Below are 24,435 nucleotides of genomic sequence, written 5' to 3'. Positions count from 1 at the left end.
TTGGACCGGGTCCCTCCGGGGTCGAGAACCGGCACAAGGCGGAGCTGAGACTCTGTACCTTTGGTTATTTGAATTATCGAATAGTTGTCCACATTTAATTTTCCACAGCCAACAACATGAGTAAGCAACAACAAATCAGACAACCACATAGTTGACCTATGTAATTGTTCAGCCTGTCGCATATATGCTAGAAAATAATATTCCTGTCGAGTCGCATTGAAATTGCAAGTGCCTCACAGGGAGAGAAATATGCATGCCCAGTCATTGTACAACATTCTTAATGCAGTTGCAGGAAAACACCTTTGAGAGCAGTTTTGATGGCCACTGTTAAAAGAGGAGGATCCTGGAGCTTTCTAGTACCAGTCTACACTTAAAACCAACAAATTTGTCAAATGCACAATTTTTGAATCAGTTTTTAGCAGCGGAATGGTTAATGCGTGTTAGGGCTTTCTAAAGGTGTTGGATGCATAGGGAAGACCGGGGCTAAATGTAACAAAGGTAGTCCTACATTATATTCACAGTACATGGTCCTTGGTTGCCTAAGTGCCAGTGCAATGTTTTTTCAGGGGACATTCAAGTCATCAATATGTTGCTAACTAGCAATGTTTAGACTTGAGTTTATGATCTAGCTAATGATTAGCCAAAGGGGCAACCCTCAGCCTACTTATTTATAGCCACTTGGCTGCATCACGTAAACTGGTGATACCTGATGATACCTAATGCTTATTGCTAAATAGCATACCGATCGGATAATATTGTCACATATTTTATAGGGCTCATTTCTGGAGGGAGAAATTATATTTTAGATGTGAAGTATAATTTTATTTTCATAAATTTTGGAGAAGAATGACATTTTTAAAAAGTCAACAGAACTGACATTCTCAGTCATTCTCCACCCCTAAAATTGTAGGTCCCTCTGCGACCTGTAGTATGCTGTGATTTGTGCTTTTGTCAGTATATATTGTTTAGGCTAGTATATTATATCTGGTCTGCTTAGTCTGTTTCTCACGCGTTCCCGGAAGTCTCAATATGTTGCTCCTCTGGGTTTATAAACTCTGTGTAATAACTTTACCAACGTTATGGCCGACATAACCCAAAATCCATAGCTTCGATTAGTACATAATGAACGCATGCGCAGTACGTAATCTTCACTTTCAATGTGAATGAAAACAACACGTGCTCTCTTCCAAGATGTCAGCGCCTGTGGAAATAGTTGTATGTGCCGATTCGGCTGGACAGCTATGGAACTGTGCCGTGCTCGAACTCCATTCTGGTACAAATCTCTTGGCCTATCGAGGTCCCTCACAGTTTTGAATGGAGAGTACATCCTCGGAGCCCAACTCGGGAAAAACTTCAACGTGTGGGAAATCCAGAGAAAGGTAGCTAGCTAACTTGCAAACGTTTAAAAGCTGGCTACCTTGCTAGCGGCGTATGCGCTGTTCATAGCTGTCTGAAGATATAACTGAAATGTATTTGGACATGGCTGCGTTTAGAACAAGAGATTCCCTACAAACACACCACTTAGGGTGACACATGCTCTCCTAACCTACGAAAAGTCACTTCCGGTTGTAAATGGGAGTCCTAAACTGTGTTCGATTATCCAGACAAACATACTGTAACGACCCTGGGTTTATAAGCGCGGAAATCGACTCTGCCGCACGAGCATGCTCCCTGCTGTTTCATTACAATAATGTATACTACACATTTAACGAGTATATACGACATACTATTAATTTTAGTAACGTTATACTGTAAACGAATAGTATGCTTTCAGTTTTCAAATTCATTTGAGCGTACAAGCGCTTAGACTGTCTACCGGAAGTTGATGCAGTTGCTATGCAACCTCTTGCTAGCTAGTTAGCATAACACAGTTACTAGATATATTTTACGACTTCGGGTGTGTTAAATTCAATCTGGAGTGCAAGAGTGCGCTCGTAAATTCAGAGCGTTTCACTTTCGGAGCGCACACTACGTTCGGGCGGAGTAGTAGGGTTGATTTGAGCGTCCTGACCAAGTTACAACGGGAGTCAAGCACCCACGCTAACGTTAGCTAGCTTGCTAGCTACTACTTTACCCGTCCTATCAGAGCTGGTTCGGCAGTTTGTTATCCAGAGCGTAGGTGACTAACTGTGCTGCTGGCAACAATTTAATTGCACTATTTTTGCCGACACTAGCCATATTCAACCGGTGTTGAGCGCTCGTAAATGCATTATTCTGCGCTCTGGTACACTCAGACGAGTGAAGATTGAGCTAGATGGATTTTGGCTGACATTCTGCTAATTTTCTCAAACATTTGATCTCCATACAGTTTTCTGTTTCCAAAACTAGAATCTATAACAGAGTGCACAAAGTTCAGTAGACTTGACTTACCTAATTGTTTATAGAGATTACTTTGTGTAGGATGAGTGCACTAGATAGTGGGTGTTTTCCTAATGAACGTAATGCATATTCAGTAAGGCACAAATGGTCTTCATCCTCTTCTTGGCGGTAGCTACCTAGCTAGCTTGTCCCAAGTAGATTCCTAGCTGGCTAGCTAATTCACCCCAATGTACTGGACTTAAATCTAGAAATTGATATCTTTGCATGTTTTCCCACTAGTAGTACCTCTTCTGTGAATCAACTTTTTTTTACGATAAGAAACATATGTCATCAATAAATACCTTGTTTACTGTAAAATGGAAGGGAGGAAAATCCCTTTTCCAGTTTCCAACAGATGTTAAAAGGTATGTAATAAATAATAAAGGTGCATTTGGAGTAATTATTGCATGGTGAGGCACACTTCTTTGGTTGTGTAATCAGTAGAGTGCTGTATCCATGACTACCCATTGAATCAATCACCAAAGCAATGTTCACTGATAGATAAAACATGCTAGCTACCAGTAATGAAACAAATCTATCGCTGGGTTTAACACAACTAGCATGAGGCAGCATGGCTAGCTAACATTGTTAAACTAATGTGCCCAGCCATATTACATCCAAGGCCATCCCAGGGTATGCTGCACAATCAATAGAAGCCATTTGTGACACTGGGTCTTTCCAAAGTATTTTATTGAGTTGTGGAACACCATTAAGTACCTCTTAAATTATGGTAGATGTCTGTAAAACATTGTATAGGCAACTACTTATGTTCTGTTGCGCTATGATCAGATTAAGTAAGAATACCACAAAATGTAGTCTACTATAATGATATGCATCTTCAGAAAATAGACACAACTCTAAAGGTTGTACGTTTATTAAATGCCTGTTAACATGGTGAAAAATATAGAACATATCAGAACCATGATAGTAGAGCATTTGATCACATTGTGCATGCACCCCTCAATATGATAATGGTGAAAAAGACATGACATTTGAGTGTAGAGCTTCATGTGTAGCATTCGAGCAGAGCTTCAACACATCTATAAGGTTTAAGAGGGCAGCAACTGAATCGTTCATAGGATAAAGTTTGGGTCTTTGTTGTAATGTTTCATAGGGCAGGATAAAGTGTGGGTCTTTTTATTCTATAATGTGTTCTCTGTTATTGGGACTGTTGCTAATCAGGCAATGGTTAAGCTGATGTCTCAAAGGAGTATCAGTTTTGATTGAAGAGGAGTCTGCAGTCTGAGAAACATCAATCTGCAGAAGTTCTTTTGAGGACCTGAAGAAAGGGGGTTGCGCTGTGTGCGCGGAGCACTTTGAAGAGTGTTTTATTCTGATTATTGACAATTTTTGTCAAAAAATGCATTTCAGTCATATGATACTTTTTTGGAAGACACTGTCCTCCGAGGCAGTACTGTGGCGAAATCCTGCACGGAGCCTTCACCGTGCGTTGCCACTTTAAAGGCGCATCAGCAGTTTTTATTTGTTTTATTTCTTATTTCACCTTTGTCTATATACACATTGTATATAGACTCCCCCTTTTTTTTCCTACTGTGTTATTGACTTGTTAATTGTTTACTCCATGTGTAACTCTGTTAGCTGTTCACACTGCTATGCTTTATCTTGGCCAGGTCGCAGTTGCAAATGAGAACTTGTTCTCAACTAGCCTACCTGGTTAAATAAAAAAATATATATATATTTTATTTTAACCAGGTAGGCTAGTTGAGAACAAGTTCTCATTTGCAACTGCGACCTGGCCAAGATAAAGCATAGCAGTGTGAACAGATAACACAGAGTTACACATGGAGTAAACAATTAACAAGTCAATAACATAGTAGAGAAAAAAAAGGGGAGTCTATATACATTGTGTACAAAAGGCATGAGGAGGTAGGCAAATAATTACAATTTTGCAGATTAACACTGGAGTGATAAATGATCAGATGGTCATGTACAGGTAGAGATATTGGTGTGCAAAAGAGCAGAAAAGTAAATAAAAACAGTATGGGGATGAGGTAGGTAAAAATGGGTCGGTAGCAGGCGGCAACAGTGAGAGACCTATTTCTGGAGAGAGTAATTTTCAAAATTAGTAGTTCGAACTGTTTGGGTATGGACCTTGAAAGTATGACATTACTTTGCAGGCTATCTCTGCAGTAGACTGCAACTCCTCCCCCTTTGGCAGTTCTATCTTGACGGAAAATGTTATAGTTGGGTATGGAAATCTCAGAATTTTTGGTGGCCTTCCTGAGCCAGGATTCAGACACGGCAAGGACATCAGGGTTAGCAGAGTGTGCTAAAGCAGTGAGTAAAACAAACTTAGGGAGGAGGCTTCTGATGTTGACATGCATGAAACCAAGGCTTTTTCGATCACAGAAGTCAACAAATGAGGGTGCCTGGGGACATGCAGGGCCTGGGTTTACCTCCACATCACCCGCGGAACAGAGGAGGAGTAGAATGAGAGTGCGGCTAAAGGCTATCAAAACTGGTCACCTAGAGCGTTGGGGACAGAGAATAAAAGGAGCAGATTTCTGGGCATGGTAGAATATATTCAGGGCATACTGCGCAGACAGGTTATGGTGGGGTGCGGGTACAGCGGAGGTAAGCCCAGGCACTGGGTGATGATGAGAGAGGTTGTATCACTGGACATGCTGGTTGTAATGGGTGAGGTCACCGCATGTGTGGGAGGTGGGACAAAGGAGGTATCAGGGGTATGAAGTGTGGAACTAGGGGCTCCATTGTAAACTAAAACAATGATAACTAACCTGAACAACAGTATACAAGGCATATTGACATTTGAGAGAGACATACAGCGAGGCATACAGTAATCACAGGTGTTGAATTGGGAGAGCTAGCTAAAACAGTAGGTGAGACAACAACAGCTAATCAGCTAGCACAACAACAGCAGGTAAAATGGCGTTGACTAGGCAGGGAGGGTCGGATTAACTACACACAGAGCCTGAGTGCGGCTGGGGCCGGCAGATAAAACATAAACAAGCAGAATGGAGTACCGTGATTAATGGACAGTCCAGCATGCATCAGCTATGTAGCCAAGTGATCAGTGTCCAGGGGGCAGCGGTGGATGGGGCAGGGAAGCTGGACTGGCGAGTATTATCCAGGTTAAAAAAACTGGCTGGCTGTGCAGAAGGTAAAAGGTAAAAGCCGCTAGCAGTGGCTAACAATGACTAAATAGCTTGTAGCTAGTTAGCTGGTTAGCTTCTGGAGGTTCTTGAGTGTGTTCTAAAAATTAAAAATAATAGCGACTCCGTATCACATTGGGTGAGGCAGGTTACCGGAAGGTATAAACAAATTAAAAATCGAAAAGAGATTCAAAGTAAATATGGGTCCAGTGAGTGTTTGGGACGCGGCGATTCAGACGGTTAGCAGGCCTGTGCTAACAAGCTAACAGTTAGTAGGCCGGGGCTAAACAAGGTAGTAGTTAGCGGACCGGGGCTAAACAAGCTAGCAGTTAGCAGGCTGAATTAGCAAGCAAGGAGATAGCAAGGGCTAGAAAGTTAGACTTTGGGGGGCGTCGCGATGGGGTGAGTCTGTTTATGCCTCTTCATGCGGTGACATCGATAGACCGGTCGTGGGTCCGGATATTGTAGCCCAGGAGTATGCTTCGGTGGTAGCACAGGAGCTCTGGCCGGGCTAGCTTCAAGCTAAGTGGGTGGAAACGCTAGCCAGGAGTAATCATCTGGGGTTGCGGTTAGCTAGTTGTGAAGATCCAGCTGAAAATGTTCCGTTTGCGGTGGGAATCAGGTGGGAATCCGGGGATTAAAAAAATAATAGGTCCGTTATGCTCTGGTTAGAGTCACGTTGTTCGAACTGGCGAGAGCTTTCCGAGCTAAAGGTTAGCTGATGACTGGTTAGCTGAAGACCGCTAGCAATGGTTTGCTGACTGATAGCTGGTAGTTAGCTGGCTAGCTTCAGTAGAGGGGTTCCGGATCCGAAATAAATATAAATACTTTAGAAAAAATAGCTACATTGGGTGGGGTGGGTTGCAGGAGAGTATTTAGAAGTTGAGGTTTATCAAAATGTTTTAAAAGATATGCGAAGAAAAATATGTTAAAAAAAAAAACGATATATACAAGGGACACGACACGACAAGACGTCTGACTGCTACGCCATCTTGGATCAAGAGTAAGGAAGGAGGAAATAAAGACAGCTTTTTCAGCTCTCTGGGGAGGAGCTCTGGGTTGGCGCGACAGTTTAATTGTGTATGCTATGCTGCATAGGTTTGGTTTATTTTCACAATAGTTAATAAAGTATTTAACTCAATCATCAGTGTGACCACTCTAGGTCATGGTTGTCATCGTTTGGGACCGCACCGGTTGTGGATCGCATGGATTAGTAGCAACATTGTTTTCGAAGCTTTGACATACAAACCATCGGGCGGTCAGACAGGACAACTGCAAGCCCGAAGACCACAGCTAAGATCTCTCTCTTTTTCTTCCCTCTATCGTTCCAGTGCTTTACACTGCAACAGACTTTCTATTTTTCAAATGCACTTCCTGTTGATGTTCATTAGTGCTGGATTATTATTGCCCTGCCAGAAGTATTTGGGTTGACATTTTAGTTAAAAGGGAGGTTGCTGCAAGTTGTGTATTGTTAGTTGAGCTGTATTGAGGTGGTGTGTACTAATGACTTGTGGCCGAGAAGATTTGACATTTTTAAGGCCTTTGTTTTGTCTATGAACACCCCCCACATTCATACCCTTTGCCCTCCTCCACTGGACTGAGTGGACTGAGATATGTTCCGCACTGTGTCCAACAACAACATTGACGAATACGCTGATTAGGTGAGCGAGTTCATTAGAACGTGCATTGAAGATGTCGTTCCCAAACATTCCCAAACCAGAAACCGTGGATTGATGGCAGCATTTGCGTGAAATTGAAAGCGCAAACCACTGCTTGACCGAATACAAACAGTGTAGCTATTCCCTCCACAAGGCAATCAAACAAGCTAAGCGTCAGTATAGAGATAATGTAGAGTCGCAATTCTACGGCTCAGACACAAGGTATGTGGCAGGGTCTACAGTCAATCACGGATTACATAAAGAAAACCAGCCCCGTCACGGACCAGGATGTCTTGCTCCCAGGCAGACTAAATAACTTTTTTGCCCGCTTTGAGGACAATACAGTGCAACTGAGCCCGCAAACAAAACATGCAGACTCTCCTTCACTGCAGCCGACGTAAAACATTTAAACGTGTTAACCCTCGCAAGGCTGCAGGCCCAGACGGCATCCCCAGCCGGGCCCTCAGAGCATGCGCAGACCAGCTGGCTGGTGTGTTTACGGGCATATTCTGTCAATCCTTATCCCAGTCTGTTGTTCCCACATGCTTCAAGAGGGCCACCATTGTTCCTGTTCCCAAGAAAGCTAAGGTAACTGAGCTAAACGACTCACTTCCGTCATCATGAAGTGCTTTGAGAGACTAGTCAAGGACCATATCACCTCCAACCTACCTGACACCCTAGACCCACTCCAATTTGCTTACCGCCTAAATAGGTCCACAGACGATGCAATCTCAACCACACTCCACACTGCCCTAACCCATCTGGACAAGAGGAATACCTATGTGAGAATGGTGTTCATCGACTACAGCTCAGCATTTAACACCATAGTACCCTCCAAACTCGTCATTAAGCTCGAGACCCTGGGTCTCGACCCCGCCCTGTGCAACTGGGTACTGGAATTCCTGACGGGCCGTCCCCAGGTGGTGAGGGTAGGTAACAACATCTCCACCCCGCTGATCCTCAACACTGGGGCCCCACAAGGGTGCGTTCTGAGCCCTCTCCTGTGCTCCCTGTTCACCCACGACTGCGTGGCCATGCACACCTCCATCTCAATCATCAAGTTTGTGGACGACACTACAGTGGTAGGCTTGATTACCAACAACGACGAGACTGCCTACAGGGAGGAGGTGAGGGCCCTCGGAGTGTGGTGGTAGGAAAATAACCTCACACTCAACGTCAACAAAACAAAGGAAATTATTGTGGACTTCAGGAAACAGCAGAGGGAGCACCCCCCTATCCACATCGATGGGACAGTATGGAGAGGGTAGTAAGTTTTTAAGTTCCTTGGCGTACACATCACAGACAAACTGAATTGGTCCACCCACACAGACAGCATCGTGAAGAAGGCGCAGCAGCACCTTTTCAACCTCAGGAGGCTGAAGAAATTCGGCTTGTCACCAAAAGCACTCACAAACTTCTACAGATGCACAATCGAGAGCATCCTGTCGGGCTGTATAACCGCCTGGTACGGCAACTGCTCCGCCCACAACCGTAAGGCTCTCCAGAGGGTAGTGAGGTCTGCACAACGCATCACCGGGGGCAAACTACCTGCCCTCCAGGACACCTACACCACCCGATGTCACAGGAAGGCCATAAAGATCATCAAGGACAACAACCACCCGAGCCACTGCCTGTTCACCCCGCTATCATCCAGAAGGCGAGGTCAGTACAGGTGCATCAAAGCAGGGACCGAGAGACTGAAAAACAACTTCTATCTCAAGGCCATCAGACTGTTAAACAGCCACCACTAACATTGAGTGGCTGCTGCCAACACACTGATTCAACTCCAGCCACTTTAATAATGGAAATTGATGGAAAATATATCACTAGCCACTTTAAACAATTTAATATAATGTTAACTGTTATAATGTTAATGTCAACTTAATATAATGTTTACATACCCTACATTATTCATCTCATGTGTATACTGTACTCTATATCATCTACTGCATCTTTATGTAATACATGTATCATTAGCCACTTTAAACTATGCCACTTTGTTTACATACCCTACATTACTCATCTCAGATGTATATACTGTACTCGATACCATCTACTGCATCTTGCCTATGCCGTTCTGTACCATCACTCGTACATATTCTTTATCCCTTTTCACTTGTGTGTATAAGGTAGTAGTTTTGGAATTGTTAGGTTAGATTACTCGTTGGTTATTACTGCATTGTTGGAACTAGAAGCACAAGCATTTCGCTACACTCGCATTAACATATGCTAACCATGTGTACCGTAATTGCTGGACTATTAAGCGCACCTGAATATAAACCGCACCCACTGAATTATAAAAAATATGTATTTTGTACATAAATAAGCCGCACATGTCTATAAGCTGCAGGTGCCTACCGGTACATTGAAACAAATGAACTTTACACAGCCTTTAAACGAAACACGGCTTGTAACAAAAATTAAAACAGTAGCCTACCAAGCCTCCTCCTGTGCACTGAAACCACTGAAGTCATCTCCTTCGGTGTCGGAGTTGAATAGCCTCAGAATTGCTTCATCCGATGTTGGATCGTTTTCATTGTCGCTCTCGTCACTTTAATCCGGGGGCAAATACCCCACTGAGCTCATGCTGCCCCTTCAACACGCAGCAGTCCAGCCTTTCGAAACCCGTTGATGATAGTGGATTTTTTGACAATGCTCCACGCTGTCAGGACACACTGGCAGACTTGACCATAAGTTGCTCTTCGCATGCGGCCCGTTTTAGTGAAGGATTTCTCCCCACTTGTCATCCAAGCCTCCTACTGAACACGGAGCGCCACCTTAAATGCACGATTTACACTGATGTCGAGTGGCTGCAAATAATTTGGGCCATCTGCTTTTCTTTCCTCTGAAAGGATTTGTTGTCTTTTTGCACTGAGTCAGTTCCTCACGCTGCTGTTTACAAAGCCTTATAATCGACTCATTAAGGCCAAGCTCCCATGCAGCAGCTCTATTTCCTTTTCCAACAGCCAGATCGATCGCCTTCAACTTGAAAGCTGCATCATATGCATTTCTCCGTGTCTTTGCCATGATGAGGGTGACAAAATTACTACCGTAATCAGAATGATGGGAAGTTTGAGCGCTCGATTTACGTCACATTATGTGACGATGCTCAGTTTTTTGGCGGCGGCATGAATCTTGCGAAAGCGGGAAAAATCCATAAATTAGCCGCGTCATTGTATAAACTGCGAGGTTCAAAGTGTGGGAATAAAGTAGTTGAAATGTGGGAATAAAGTAGCGGTTTATAGTCCGGAAATTACGGTATGTGACAAATAAATATGATTTGATTCTTTCTTGGAAATTGTTTCTATGAAGTTGCTGTTAATTGCGCTGCCATTTTTAAATTATTATTATTGTATGAGGTATTCTTGGTGGGGTTACCACTGTGATGTGGGTTTTATACGGTGTGTATTATGTTTTCTCTCCACCGGCTATCTGATAAACAGGCTACACTCTAGGCATTCTCTTCTGCTGATGTGTGTGGGTCTGGTAGTGGTACTCTCTCTATTCTAAGCTTTTCCTTTCGGCATGGTTAATACCTGCCTGGCGCCCAAACAAAATCTTTTTATCTTTACCCCTCTCTAATAAATACCGCTACAGTACCTACCAGATTAAATTGCATGAATCCACCCCCTCAATCTGCAACAGAGTCGGAAGTTTACATACACCTTAGCCAAATCCATTTCAACTCAGTTTTTCACAATTCCTGACATTTAAATCCTAGTAAAAATTCCCTGTCTTAGGTCAGTTAGGATCACCACTTTATTTTAAGAATGTGAAATGTCAGAATAATAGTAGTGATTTCTATCTTTCATCACACTCCCAGTGGGTCAGAAGTTTACATACACTCAATTAGTATTTGGTTGCCTTTAAATTGTTTAACTTGCGTCAAGTGTTTCAGGTAGCCTTCCACAAGCTTCCCACAATAAGTTGGGTGAATTTTGGCCCATTCCTCCTGACAGAGCTGGTGTAATTGTGGGGCGGCAGGGTACCCTAGTGGTTAGAGCGTTGGGCTAGTAACCGGAACGTTGCAAGTTCAAATCCCCGAGCTGACAATCTGTCGTTCTGTTCCTAGGCCGTCATTGAAAATAAGCATTTGTTCTTAACTGACTTGCCTAGTTTAAATAAAGGTACAAAAATAAAATAAAATTGAGACAGGTTTGCACATGCTTTTTCAGTTCTGCCCACAAATTTTCTATAGGATTGAGGTCAGGGCTTTGTGATGGCCACTCCAAAACCTTGACTTTGTTGTCTTAAAGCCATTTTTCCACAACTTTGGAAGTATGCATGGGAAGTATGCATTGTCCATTTGGAAGACACATTTGCAACCAAGTTTTAACTAGAGGTCGACCGATGTATGATTTTTCAAAGCCGATACCGATTTATTGGAGGACCAAAAAAGCCGATGTCGATTTAATCGGCCGATTTTAGTTTATTTGTAATAATGACAATTACAACAATACTGAATGAACACTTATTTTAAGTTAATATAATACATCAATAAAATCAATTTAGCCTCAAATAAATAATGAAACATGTTCAATTTGGTTTAAATAATGCAAAAACAAAGTGTTGGAGAAAGTAAAAGTGCAATATTTGCCATGTAAGAAAGCTAACGTTTAAGTTCCTTGCTCAGAACATGAGAACATATGAAAGCTGGTGGTTCCTTTTAACATAAATCTTCAATATTCCCAGGTAAGAAGTTTTAGGTTGTAGTTATTATTGGAATTATAGGACTATTTCTCTATACCATTTGTATTTCATTAACCTTTGACTATTGGATGTTCTTACAGGCACTTTAGTATTGCCAGTGTAACAGTATAGCTTTCGTCTCGCTCCTCCCTGGGCTCGAACCAGGAACACAATGACAACAGCCACCCTCGAAGCAGCGTTACCCATGCAGAGCAAGCGAAACAACCACTCCAAGGCTCAGAGCGAGCAAGTGACGTTTGAAATGCTATTAGCGCGCGCTAACTAGCCAACCATTTCACTTCGGTTACACCAGCCTCATCTCCGGAGTTGATATGCTTGAAGTCATAAACAGCGCAATGCTTGACACACAACGAAGAGCTGCTGGCAAAACCTACGAAAGTGCTGTTTGAATGAATGTTTATGCTTCTGCTTCTGCCTACCACTGCTCAGTCAGATACTTAGATGCTTGTATGCTCAGTCAGATTATACACAACGCATGACACGCTAGATAATATCATCAACCATGTGTAGTTAACTAGTGATTATGATTGATTGATTGTTTTTTATAAGATAAGTTTAATGCTAGCTAGCAACTTACCTTGGTTTACTGCATTCGCATAACAGGCAGTCTCCTTGTGGAGTGCAACAAGAGACAGATCGTTATTGCGTTGGACTAGTTAACTTTAAGGTGGCAAGATTGGATCCCCCGAGCTGACAAGGTGAAAATCTGTCGTTCTGCCTCTGAACGAGGCAGTTATCCCACCGTTCCTAGGCAGTCATTAAAAATAAGAATGTGTTCTTAGCTGACTTGTCTAGTTAAATAAAGGTGTAAAAAAAAAATAGTCAGCAAAATCGTTGTCAAAAAATACAGATTTCCGATTGTTATGAAAACTTGAAATTGGCCCTAATTAATCGGCCATTGGTCGACCTCTAGTTAACGTCCTGACATTACTTGATGTTGCTTCAATATTAGAGGTCGACTGATTAATCGGAATGGCCCGGTTTAATTAGGGCCGTTTTTTTTTTTCTTCATTTTTTTTTCAGGTATTTTTGGACACCAATTTGGCCTATTTTTTTTATTTATTTTTTAACACCTTTATTTATCCTTTATTTAATTAGTCCAACGCTCTAACCACCTGATTACATTGCACTCCACGAGGAGACTGCCTGTTACACGAATGCAGTATGCAGTAAGAAGCCAAGGTAAGTTGCTAGCTAGCATTAAACTTATCTTATAAAAAACAATCAATCATAATCACTAGTTAACTACACATGGCTGATGATATTACTAGTTTATCCAGCGTGTCCTGCGTTGCATATAATCGATGCGGTGCGTATTCGCGAAAAAGGACTGTCTTGCTCCAATGTGTACCTAACCATATACATCAATGCCTTTCTTAAAATCAGTACACAAGTATATATTTTTAAACCTGCATATTTAGTTAATATTGCCTGCTAACCTGGCTCGTTGCGAACTCTGTGAAGACTATTTCTTCCTAACAAAGACAGCCAACTTCGCCAAACGGGGGATGATTTAACAAAAGCGCATTTGCGAAAAAACCACAATCGTTGCACAACTGTACCTAACCATAAACATCAATGCCTTTCATAATATCAATACACAGAAGTATATATTTCTAAACCTGCATATTTTGCTAAAAGAAATCCAGGTTAGCAGGAAATATTAACCAGGTGAAATTGTGTCACTTCTCTTGCGTTCACTGCACGCAGAGTCAGTGTATATGCAACAGTTTGGGCCGCCTAATTTGCCAGAATTATATGTAATTATGACACAACATTGAAGGTTGTGCAATGTAACAGGAATATTTAGACTTATTGATGCCACCCGTTAGATAACATACGGAACGGTTCCGTATTTCACTGAAAGAATAAACGTCTTGTTTTCGAGATTATATTTTCCGGATTCGACCATATTAATGACCTATGGCTCGTATTTCTGTGTGTTATGTTATAATTAAGTCTATGATTTGATAGAGCAGTCTGACTGAGCGATGGTAGGCACCAGCAGGCTCGTAAGCATTCATTCAAACAGCACTTTCGTGCGTTTTGCCAGCAGCTCGTCGCTGTGCTTCAAGCATTGAGCTGTTTATGACTTCAAGCCTATCAACTCCCGAGATTAGGCTGGTGTAACCGATGTGAAATGGCTAGCTAGTTAGCGGGGTGTGCGCTAATAGCGTTTCAAACGTCACTCGCTCTGAGACTTGGATTAGTTGATCCCCTTGCTCTGCAAGAGCCGCGGCTTTTGTGGAGCGATGGGTAACGCTGCTTCGAGGGTGGCTGTTGATGATGTGTTCCTGGTTCGAGCCCAGGTAGGGGCGAGGAGAGGGACTGAAACTATACTGTTACACTGGCAATACTAACGTGCCTATAAGAACATCCAATAGTCAAAGGTATATGAAATACAAATCGTATAGAGAGAAATTGTCCTATAAATCCTATAACTACAACCTAAAACTTCTTACCTGGGAATATTGAAGACTCCTGTTAAAAGGAACCACCAGCTTTCATATGTTCTCATGTTCTGAGCAAGGAACTTAAACGCTTTTTTACATGGCACATATTGCACTTTTACTTTCTTCTCCAACACTTGGTTTAAATAATGCAAAAACAAAATTGAACGTTTCATTTTATTTGAGGCTAAATTTATTTTATTTATTTTTATTTTACCGGGTAGGCTTTTTAACCAGGTAGGCTAGTTGAGAACAAGTTCTCATTTACAACTGCGACCTGGCCAAGATAAAGCATAGCAATGTGAACAGACAACAACACAGAGTTACACATGGAGTAAACAATAAACAAGTCAATAACACAGTGGGAAAAAAAGTCTATATACATTGTGTGCAAAAGGCACGAGGAGGTAGGCGAATAATTACAATTTAGCAGGTTAACACTGGAGTGATAAATGATCAGGCGGTCATGTGCAGGTAGAGATACTGGTGTGCAAAAGAGCAGAAAAGTAAATAAATAAAAACAGTATGGGGATGAGGTAGGTAAATTGGGTGGGCTATTTACCAATGGACTATGTACAGCTGCAGCGATCGGTTAACTGCTCAGATAGCAGATGTTTAAAGTTGGTGAGGGAGATAAAAGTCTCCAACTTCAGCGATTTTTGCAATTCGTTCCAGTCACAGGCAGCAGAGAACTGGAAGGAAAGGTGGCCAAATGAGGTGTTGGCTTTAGGGATGATCAGTGAGATACACCTGCTGGAGTGCGTGCTACGGGTGGGTGTTGCCATCGTGACCAGTGAACTGAGATAAGGCGGAGCTTTACCTAGCATGGACAATGACCTGTAGATGACCTGGAGCCAGTGGGTCTGGTGACGAATATGTAGCGAGGGCCAACCGACTAGCGCATACAGGTTGCAGTGGTGGGTGGTATAAGGAGCTTTAGTAACAAAACGGATGGCACTGTGATAAACTGCGTCCAGTTTGCTGAGTAGAGTATTGGAAGCTATTTTGTAGATGACATCGCCGAAGTCGAGGATCGGTAGGATAGTCAGTTTTACTAGGGTAAGTTTGGCGGCGTGAGTGAAGGAGGCTTTGTTGCGAAATAGAAAGCCGACTCTAGATTTGATTTTAGATTGGAGATGTTTGATTTGAGTCTGGAAGGAGAGTTTACAGTCTAGCCAGACACCTAGGTACTTATATAAATAGCCCACCCAACTTATGTCCGGGGGTGTCCTCGGATGGGTCCACAGTGTCTCCTGACCCCTCCTGTCTCAGCCTCCAGTATTTATGCTGCAGTAGTTTGTGTCGGGGGGCTAGGGTCAGTTTGTTATATCTGGAGTACTTCTCCTGTCCTATTCGGTGTCCTGTGTGAATCTAAGTGTGCGTTCTCTAATTCTCTCCTTCTCTCTTTTTTCTCTCTCTCGGAGGACCTGAGCCCTAGGACCATGCCCCAGGATTACCTGACATGATGACTCCTTGCTGTCCCCAGTCCACCTGGCCGTGCTGCTGCTCCAGTTTCAACTGTTCTGCCTTATTATTATACGACCATGCTGGTCATTTATGAACATTTGAACATCTTGGCCATGTTCTGTTATAATCTCCACCCGGCACAGCCAGAAGAGGACTGGCCACCCCACATAGCCTGGTTCCTCTCTAGGTTTCTTCCTAGGTTTTGGCCTTTCTAGGGAGTTTTTCCTAGCCACCGTGCTTCTACACCTGCATTGCTTGCTGTTTGGGGTTTTAGGCTGGGTTTCTGTACAGCACTTTGAGATATCAGCTGATGTACGAAGGGCTATATAAATAAATTTGATTTGATTTTGATTTGATAGATGTCCACATATTCTAGGTCGGAACCATCCAGGGTGGTGATGCTAGTCGGGCATGCGGGTGCAGGCAGCGAACGGTTGAAAAGCATGCATTTGGTTTTACTAGCGTTTAAGAGCAGTTCGAGGCCACGGAAGGAGTGTTGTATGGCATTGAAGCTTGTTTGGAGGTTAGATAGCACAGTGTCCAAGGAAGGGCCAGAAGTATACAGAATGGTGTCGTCTGCGTAGAGGTGGATCAAGGAATCGCCCGCAGCAAGAGCAACATCATTGATATATTCAGAGAAAAGAGTCGGCCCCAGAATTGAACCCTGTGTCACCCCCATAGAGACTGCCAGAGGACCGGATAACATGCCCTCCGATTTGACACACTGAACTCTGTCTGCAAAGTAGTTGGTGAACCAGGCAAGGCAGTCATTAGAAAACCTTGGCCAGGTTGATGAAGACGGCTGCACAATACTGTCTTTTATCGATGGTGGTTATGATATCGTTTAGTACCTTGAGCATGGCTGAGGTGCACCCGTGACTGGCTCGGAAACCGGATTGCACAGCGGAGAAGGTACGGTGGGATTCGAGATGGTCAGTGATCTGTTTGTTGACTTGGCATTCGAAGACCTTAGATAGGCAGGGCAGGATGGATATAGGTCTGTAACAGTTTGGGTCCAGGGTGTCTCCCCCTTTGAAGAGGGGGATGACCGCGGCAGCTTTCCAATCCTTGGGGATCTCAGACGATATGAAAGAGAGGTTGAACAGGCTGGTAATAGGGGTTGCGACAATGGCGGCGGATATTTTCAGAAATAGAGGGTCTAGATTGTCAAGCCCAGCTGATTTGTATGGGTCCAGGTTTTGCAGCTGTTTCAGAACACCTGCTATCTGGATTTGGGTAAAGGAGAAGCTGGGGAGGCCTGGGCGAGTAGTTGCGGGGGGGGAGGAGCTGTTGACCAAGGTTGGAGTAGCCAGGAGGAAGGCATGGCCAGCTGTTGAGAAATGCTTGTTGAAGTTTTCGATTATCATGGATTTATCGGTGGTGACCGTGTTACCTAGCCTCAGTGCAGTGGGCAGCTGGGAGGAGGTGCTCTTGTTCTCCATGGACATTACAGTGTCCCAGAACTTTTTGGAGTTTGTGCTACAGGATGCAAATTTCTTCTTGAAAAAGCTGGCTTTCCTGACTGACTGCGTGTATTGGTTCCTGACTTCCCTGAACAGTTGCATATCGCGGGCACTATTCGATGCTCTTACAGTCCGCCACAGAATGTTTTTGTGCTGGTCAAGGGCAGTCAGGTCTGGAGTGAACCAAGGGCTATATCTGTTCTTAGTTCTGCATTTTTTGAACGGAGCATGCTTATCTAAGATGGTGAGGAAGTTACTTTTAAAGAATGACCGGGCATCCTCAACTGACGGAATGAGGTCAATATCCTTCCAGGATACCCGGGCCAGGTCGATTAGAAAGGCCTGCTCGCAGAAGTGTTTTAGGGAGCGTTTGACAGTGATGAGGGGTGGTCGTTCGACCGCGGACCCGTAGCGGATACAGGCAATGAGGCAGTGATCGCTGAGATCCTGAATGAAGACAGTGGAGGTGTATTTGGAGGGCCAGTTAGTCAGGATAATGCCCATGTTTACAGATTTAGGGTTGTACCTGGTGGGTTCCTTGATGATTTGTGTGAGATTGAGGGCATCTAGCTTAGATTGTAGGACTACCAGTTCAGGTCACCTAACAGAACAAACTCTGAAGCTAGATTGGGGGCGATCAATTCACAAATGGTGTCCAGGGCACAGCTGGGAGCTGAGGGGGGTCGGTAGCAGGCGGCAACAGTGAGAGACTTATTTCTGGAGAGATTTTTATAAAAAAAAATATTTAGAAGTTCGAACTGTTTGGGTATGGACCTGGAAAGTATGACATTACTTTGCAGGCTATCTCTGCAGTAGACTGCAACTCCTCCCCCTTTGGCAGTTCTATCTTGACGGAAAATGTTATAGTTGGGTATGGAAATCTCAGAATTTTTGGTGGCCTTCCTAAGCCAGGATTCAGACACGGCAAAGACATCAGGGTTGGCAGAGTGTGCTAAAGCAGTGAGTAAAACAAACTTAGGGAGGAGGCTTCTGATGTTGACATGCATGAAACCAAGGCTTTTTCGATCACAGAAGTCAACAAATGAGGGTGCCTGGGGACATGCAGGGCCTGGGTTTACCTCCACATCACCCACGGAACAGAGGAGGAGTAGGATGAGGGTGCGGCTAAAGGCTATCAAAACTGGTCACCTAGAGCGTTGGGGACAAAGAATAAAAGGAGCAGATTTCTGGGCGTGGTAGAATATATTCAGGGCATAATGCGCAGACAGGGGTATGGTGGGGTGCGGGTACAGCGGAGGCAAGCCCAGGAGGCAAGCCCAGGCACTGGGTGGTGATAAGAGAGGTTGTATCTCTGGACATGAGGTTGTATCTCTGGACGGTGAGGTCACCACATGTGTGGGAGGTGGGACAAAGGAGGTATCAGAGGAAAGAAGAGTGGAACTAGGGGCTCCATTGTAAACTAAAACAATGGTAACTAACCTGAACAACAGTATACAAGGCATATTGATATTTGAGAGAGACATACAGCGAGGCATAAAGTAATTGCAGGTGTTGATTGGGTGAGCTAGCTAAAACAACAGGTGAGACAACAACAGCTAATCAGCTAACACAACAACAGCAGGTAAAATGGCGATGACTAGGCAGAGAGGGTCTGATTAACTACACACAGAGCCTGAGTTCGTGGCTGGGGCCGACAGATAAAAAATAAATAAACAGAATGGAGTACTGTGATTAATGGACAGTCCAGCAGGCATCAGCTATGTAGCCAAGTGATCATAGTGTCCAGGGGACAGCAGTAGATGGAACAGGGAAGCTAGCTAAAACAACAGGTGAGACAACAACAGCTAATCAGCTAACACAACAACAGCAGGTAAAATGGCGATGACTAGGCAGAGAGGGTCGGATTAACTACACACAGAGCCTGAGTTCGTGGCTGGGGCCGACAGATAAAAAATAAATAAACAGAATGGAGTACTGTGATTAATGGACAGTCCAGCAAGCATCAGCTATGTAGCCAAGTGATCATAGTGTCCAGGGGACAGCAGTAGATGGAACAGGGAAGCCACCACTACGCTAGCACGCGGGTGACACGCGTTTAAAGTTAGTAGCCCGGGTCTAGTAGGAGCGTCTGCTCCGACGGAGGCCGGTTGAAGGCACAGTGGATGGAGTATTCGTCGGCAGACCAGTCATGGTGGTGCGGCGGGGTGCCGTGTCGACAGAAAATCCAAGCCAGATGGCGAAAGAGGTATTGTAGAATTAGCCGGGAGATGCCCCTGGCTCACGGCTAACTGGTGCTAGCTTCGTGGCAGTGGTGTTAGCCACTATAGCCAATCGGTAGCAGTGGTGATCCGGTGCCAAGGTCCAGAGTTTACAGCAAGGATCCGGTGGAGTATATGGCTCTAGCCGTGTATGAGTGGGGTTCGGGTGAACAGCTGAGTAGGCCGGGAGGTGGGCCTCAGGGATAGCTTTGGTACTGGGTGCCACGGTGAGGGCAAGCTAGCTGTGAGCTAGCTAGCTGCTAGCTGTGAGCTAGCTAGCTGCAAGCTGTGAGCTAGCTAGCTGCAAGCTGTGAGCTAGCTAGCTGCAAGCTAGCTGTGAAGATCAGAAGTAGTGGTCCAGGGATTACGGCAGGAATCCGGCGTTGTTGTGGAGAGACAGTCCGATACTGGTAGACCGGCGAGTATTATCCAGGCTAAGAACAGGGCTGGTATCTGTGCAGAAGGTAAAAGCCGCTAGCAGTGGCTAACAATGACTAAATAGCTTGTAGCTAATTAGCTGGTTAGCTTCTGGAGGTTCTTGAATGTGTTCTAAAATTAAAAATAATAGGGATTCCATATCACATTGGGTGAGGCAGGTTACCGGAAGGTATAATCTAATTAAAAATCAAAAAGAGATTGAAAATAAAATTGAAATATATATATATATATATATATATATATATATATATATATATATATATATATATATATATATATATATATATATATAAAAATACAAAAGTACACGAGGACGAACAAAATACGTCTTCATCTTGGATAATATACTGTCACACTGGCAATACTAATGTGCCTATAAGAACATCCAATATGTATTATACACTGCTTAAAATAATAAAGGGAACACTTCAACAACACAATGTAACTCCAAGACAATTACACTTCTGTGAAATCAAACTGTCCACTTAGGAAGCAACACTGTTTGACAATACATTTCACATGCTGTTGTGCAAATTGAATAGACAACAGGAAATTAGGCAATTAGCAAGACACCCCCAATAAAGGAGTGGTTCTGCAGGTGGTGACCACAGACCACTTCTCAGTTCCTATGCTTCCTGGCTGATGTTTTGGTCACTTTTGAATGCTGGCGGTGCTTTCACTCTAGTGGTAGCATGAGACGGAGTCTACAACCCACACAAGTGGCTCAGGTAGTGCAGCTCATCCAGGATGGCACATCAATGCGAGATGTGGCAAGAAGGTTTGCTGTGTCTGTCAGCGTAGTGTCCAGAGCATGGAGGCGCTACCAGGAGACAGGCCAGTACATCAGGAGACGTGGAGGAGGCCGTAGGAGGGCAACAACCCAGCAGCAGGACCGCTACCTCCGCCTTTGTGCAAGGAGGAGCAGGAGGAGCACTGTCAGAGCCCTGCAAAATGACCTCCAGCAGGCCAGAAATGTGCATGTGTCTGCTCAAACGGTCAAAAACAAACTCCATGAGGGTGGTATGAGGGCCCGACGTCCACAGGTGGGGGTTGTGCTTACAGACCAACACCGTGCAGGACATTTGGCATTTGCCAGAGAACACCAAAATTGGCAAATTCGCCACTGGCGCCCTGTGCTCTTCACAGATGAAAGCAGGTTCACACTGAGCACATGTGACAGACGTGACAGAGTCTGGAGACGCCGTGGAGAATGTTCTGCGTGTGATTGACTTGGAGTTACATTGTGTTGTTTAAGTGTTCCCTTTATTTTTTTGAGCAGTGTAGAAAACATTATAAAGTAATGCACCATGTATAGAATGCGAGCACAGCTTAGAAAAATACATGTTGAAGTTAACAAACCAAAAACCATAGCACAGTGAAAACTGAAGTTTTTCACCAGATACAAATAATTCGTAGACTAAATTATCTGGAAGAAGCCAGAACAAATGTTTGAAAATAATAATTTGATCCTTGTTTACATTTGTGTACGGTCAGCTGTCTATTATGCATGGGAATACATTAATAGATTCTTAAATAAAAATCACTTGGAGCTTATTTCCTGGTGTTTTTCCAGTCTTATGTACAACAAAAAATATATATTTTAAATTGCCTCAACTTTGGGGGGCCAAATAAAGCCACCCATCTGCCAAATTCGGCCCGCGAGTTGGGTGAACATTGCTTTGTCCTCAATGTCACTCAGAAACGAATTCCAATGTCCGCCTGGTAATGGTTCTGTTCAAAACGATTGTAAAGTAATTTTGGTTCCAACACCTGGTTCCAGCTCTTGAGGTGTAACAATGCATTACTGTAGAGAGTACATTAATTCATACAAATGTGATTCATCCGTGCTCATCCATTTTCTAGGTCTTTGAGTAAACAAATAGCTTGCGTCCTGTTCTCTCCGATGTGCGGTCCTGAATGATTAGCTAGCTGAATTTGCTATTTTTCATGCAGAATTGGACTTATTGAGCTACAGTTAACATTAGCTGAGAAATATATAGGTGTATATATACGGAAGATAATTAGCCAAACAGGTAACACCCACGACAAAAAGTTTTAATATCTAATTTATATAACATGAAACTATATTTTTGTAACTTACTTTTCTATCTTGGTGGCGTTATAACAGTCTCAACAACGAATAGTTGCCAGAGGTGGGACCAAGTCATTGTTTTACTAGTCACAAGTAAATCTCAAGTCTTAGAACTCAAGTCCCAAGTCAAAACCGTCAAGTCTCAAGTCTTTAACTTTGAGTTTCAAGTCCTAAACAAGCCATAATGTACTCTTCACCAAATGTAATAGAATTTCATATTTTTAACAAGAGTAATAGTTAGTGTATTACATTTACACAAATCTTGAATGCTTTTAAAAATATCTATGTATTTATTACTTTCCAAATAAAAATATTTCCATGGAAATGCATGGGTAGCCCCATCGGGCGATGTAAGCTTTTACACAATCGCCCAACCTTGTTTTAGAAACATCAGGCAGAATTTAGGCTACCAACTGCCTAGCCAGTTGTAGCTAAATCTTGGGTGCAATGATCATGTTCTCGCACTGACTGACTGTGTGGAGGCTCATTGATTTAACGTTACGCTAGCCTACATGATACACTAGTAAAGTAATGAAATATATAGCTGTCTGCTATATTAGCCACGACTTACCGTTGTGCAGCTTCAAATGTCGAACAAAGTTTGAAATGGTTGGGCCTCCATCTGTAATTTTCTTCCCGCATGTTTTGCAAGTTGCAATCCGTTTTATATCGTCTTTATATCCAAAAATAATAATTTTGGGTATCAACTTTCCAAGGGCTCCATCTGAATTCACCCGCTGACATTCCTTTGCACTGCCACGCACAACTTTTTCTCAGCTGGCACAGATTGATTGGCTGCTGTCCGATTCAAACTGTAATCCGTTAAAAGAAGAGTTGATGCGCTGCACACTTTAAAAAAAAAAAAAGCATAATTTTTTATCTTTGGGCTTGGGGAGGGTATCAAGTCAGGTCGAGTCATAAGGTCCAAGTCACAAGTCATTGGTGTTGAAGTCAAAGTCGAGTTGCACGTCATTATTTGTGACTCGACTCCAAGTCTTGTGACTCGAGTCCACACCTCTGATAGTTACTTAAAGTTAGCTATATCAACTCAAGTGTTGAAGTCTCTCTCCTCCAGGTCTCCAGTCCAACGTCTGCATCTCATTTTGAACTTAATTTGAATATGATGACGATGAATTTTATCGACGTCACTAAGCCATCTGACTGACATCTGATAGACCAATAAACGCAACTTTGAAAAACCCATCTCGACACGTGATCCCACCTACTCGGTTCCGTTGCCTCCCATTGGAAACGACATGATGTGGTCTAAGGCACTGCATCTCAGTGCAAGAGGTGTCACTACATCCGACCGTGATTGGGAGTCACATAGGGCGGTGCACAATTGGCCCAGCGTCGTCCGAGCAGTCATTGTAAATAAGAATTTGTTCTTAACTGACTTGCCTGGTTAAATAAAATGCAAACAAAAATAATAATAAAATGCAAATGCAAAAAAAATAAAAGTATGAGTATTCGAACACAGCTCTAGTTTAGCAACGTGGTTTCTATGTGTAAATGACGTTAGTTGGATACTGGATAGAAGATGGATTGTAACTTGATGAATGCCTTAATATACGGGTGATGTATAATATATGATGAAAGATACACATGCAGAGAGTGTCAAATCAAATATTATTGGTCATGTACACTTTTTGCAGAAATTCTTGTGTTCCTAGCTCCAACAGTGCAGTAATAACTAACAATACACGCTAATCCTAAAAATGGAAAGAAAGGAATTAAGAAATATTAGCTAGAACGAGCAATTATTTTAATATATTTATTTATTTATTTATTTAACTAGGCAAGTCCGTTAAGAACAAATTCTTATTTACAATGATGGCCTACACCGGCCAAACCTGGACGACACTGGGCCAATTTGCGCAGCCCTATGGGACTCCCAATCACAGCTGGTTGTGATACAGCAATGTCAGATTCCGGGAATATGTGTGTGTAGACATTATGGACAGTATATGAATAGAAAAGTTGTGTGCAGCATTTCTTTTTATAGGATGAGCCTTGGCTAGAATACAGTCAGTGGTGGAAAAAGTACCCAATTGTCATACTTGAGTAAATGTAAAGATGCCTTTTAATAGAAAATTACTCAAGTAAAGATGTAAGTCACCCAGTAAAATGGTACTTGAGAAAGTGTGGTTTTAAATATAATGAAGTATCAAAAGTAAATGTAGTTGCTAAAATATACTGAAGTATCAAAAGTAAAAGTACAAATCAATAAAAATTCCTTATAAGCAAACCAGATGGCACCATTTTTAAATGCTTTAAAAAATGTTTTTTTTTTTTTACGGGAGGCTAGAACCACACTCCCAACACTCAGACATACTTTACAAACAAAGCATTTGTATTTAGTGAGCCCGCCAGATCAGGGGTAGTAGGAATGACCAGGGATGTTCTCTTGATAAACATGTGAATTGGACGCTTTTCCTGTCCTGCT

General features: G+C 43.0%; 1 pseudogene; it reads left to right on the top strand.

Annotated features, from left to right (window-relative positions):
* Nucleotides 1–1,078: 1,078 nt before the first annotated feature.
* Nucleotides 1,079–24,435, top strand: part of LOC109889105 (WD repeat-containing protein 18-like) — a 132,529-nt pseudogene continuing 109,172 nt past the window's right edge.

This window comes from Oncorhynchus kisutch, linkage group LG4 (assembly GCF_002021735.2).
Source record: "Oncorhynchus kisutch isolate 150728-3 linkage group LG4, Okis_V2, whole genome shotgun sequence".
Lineage (NCBI taxonomy): Eukaryota > Metazoa > Chordata > Actinopteri > Salmoniformes > Salmonidae > Oncorhynchus > Oncorhynchus kisutch.
The sequence above is the reverse complement of the archived record's forward strand: the minus strand, read 5'-3'. Positions and strand labels throughout refer to the sequence as shown.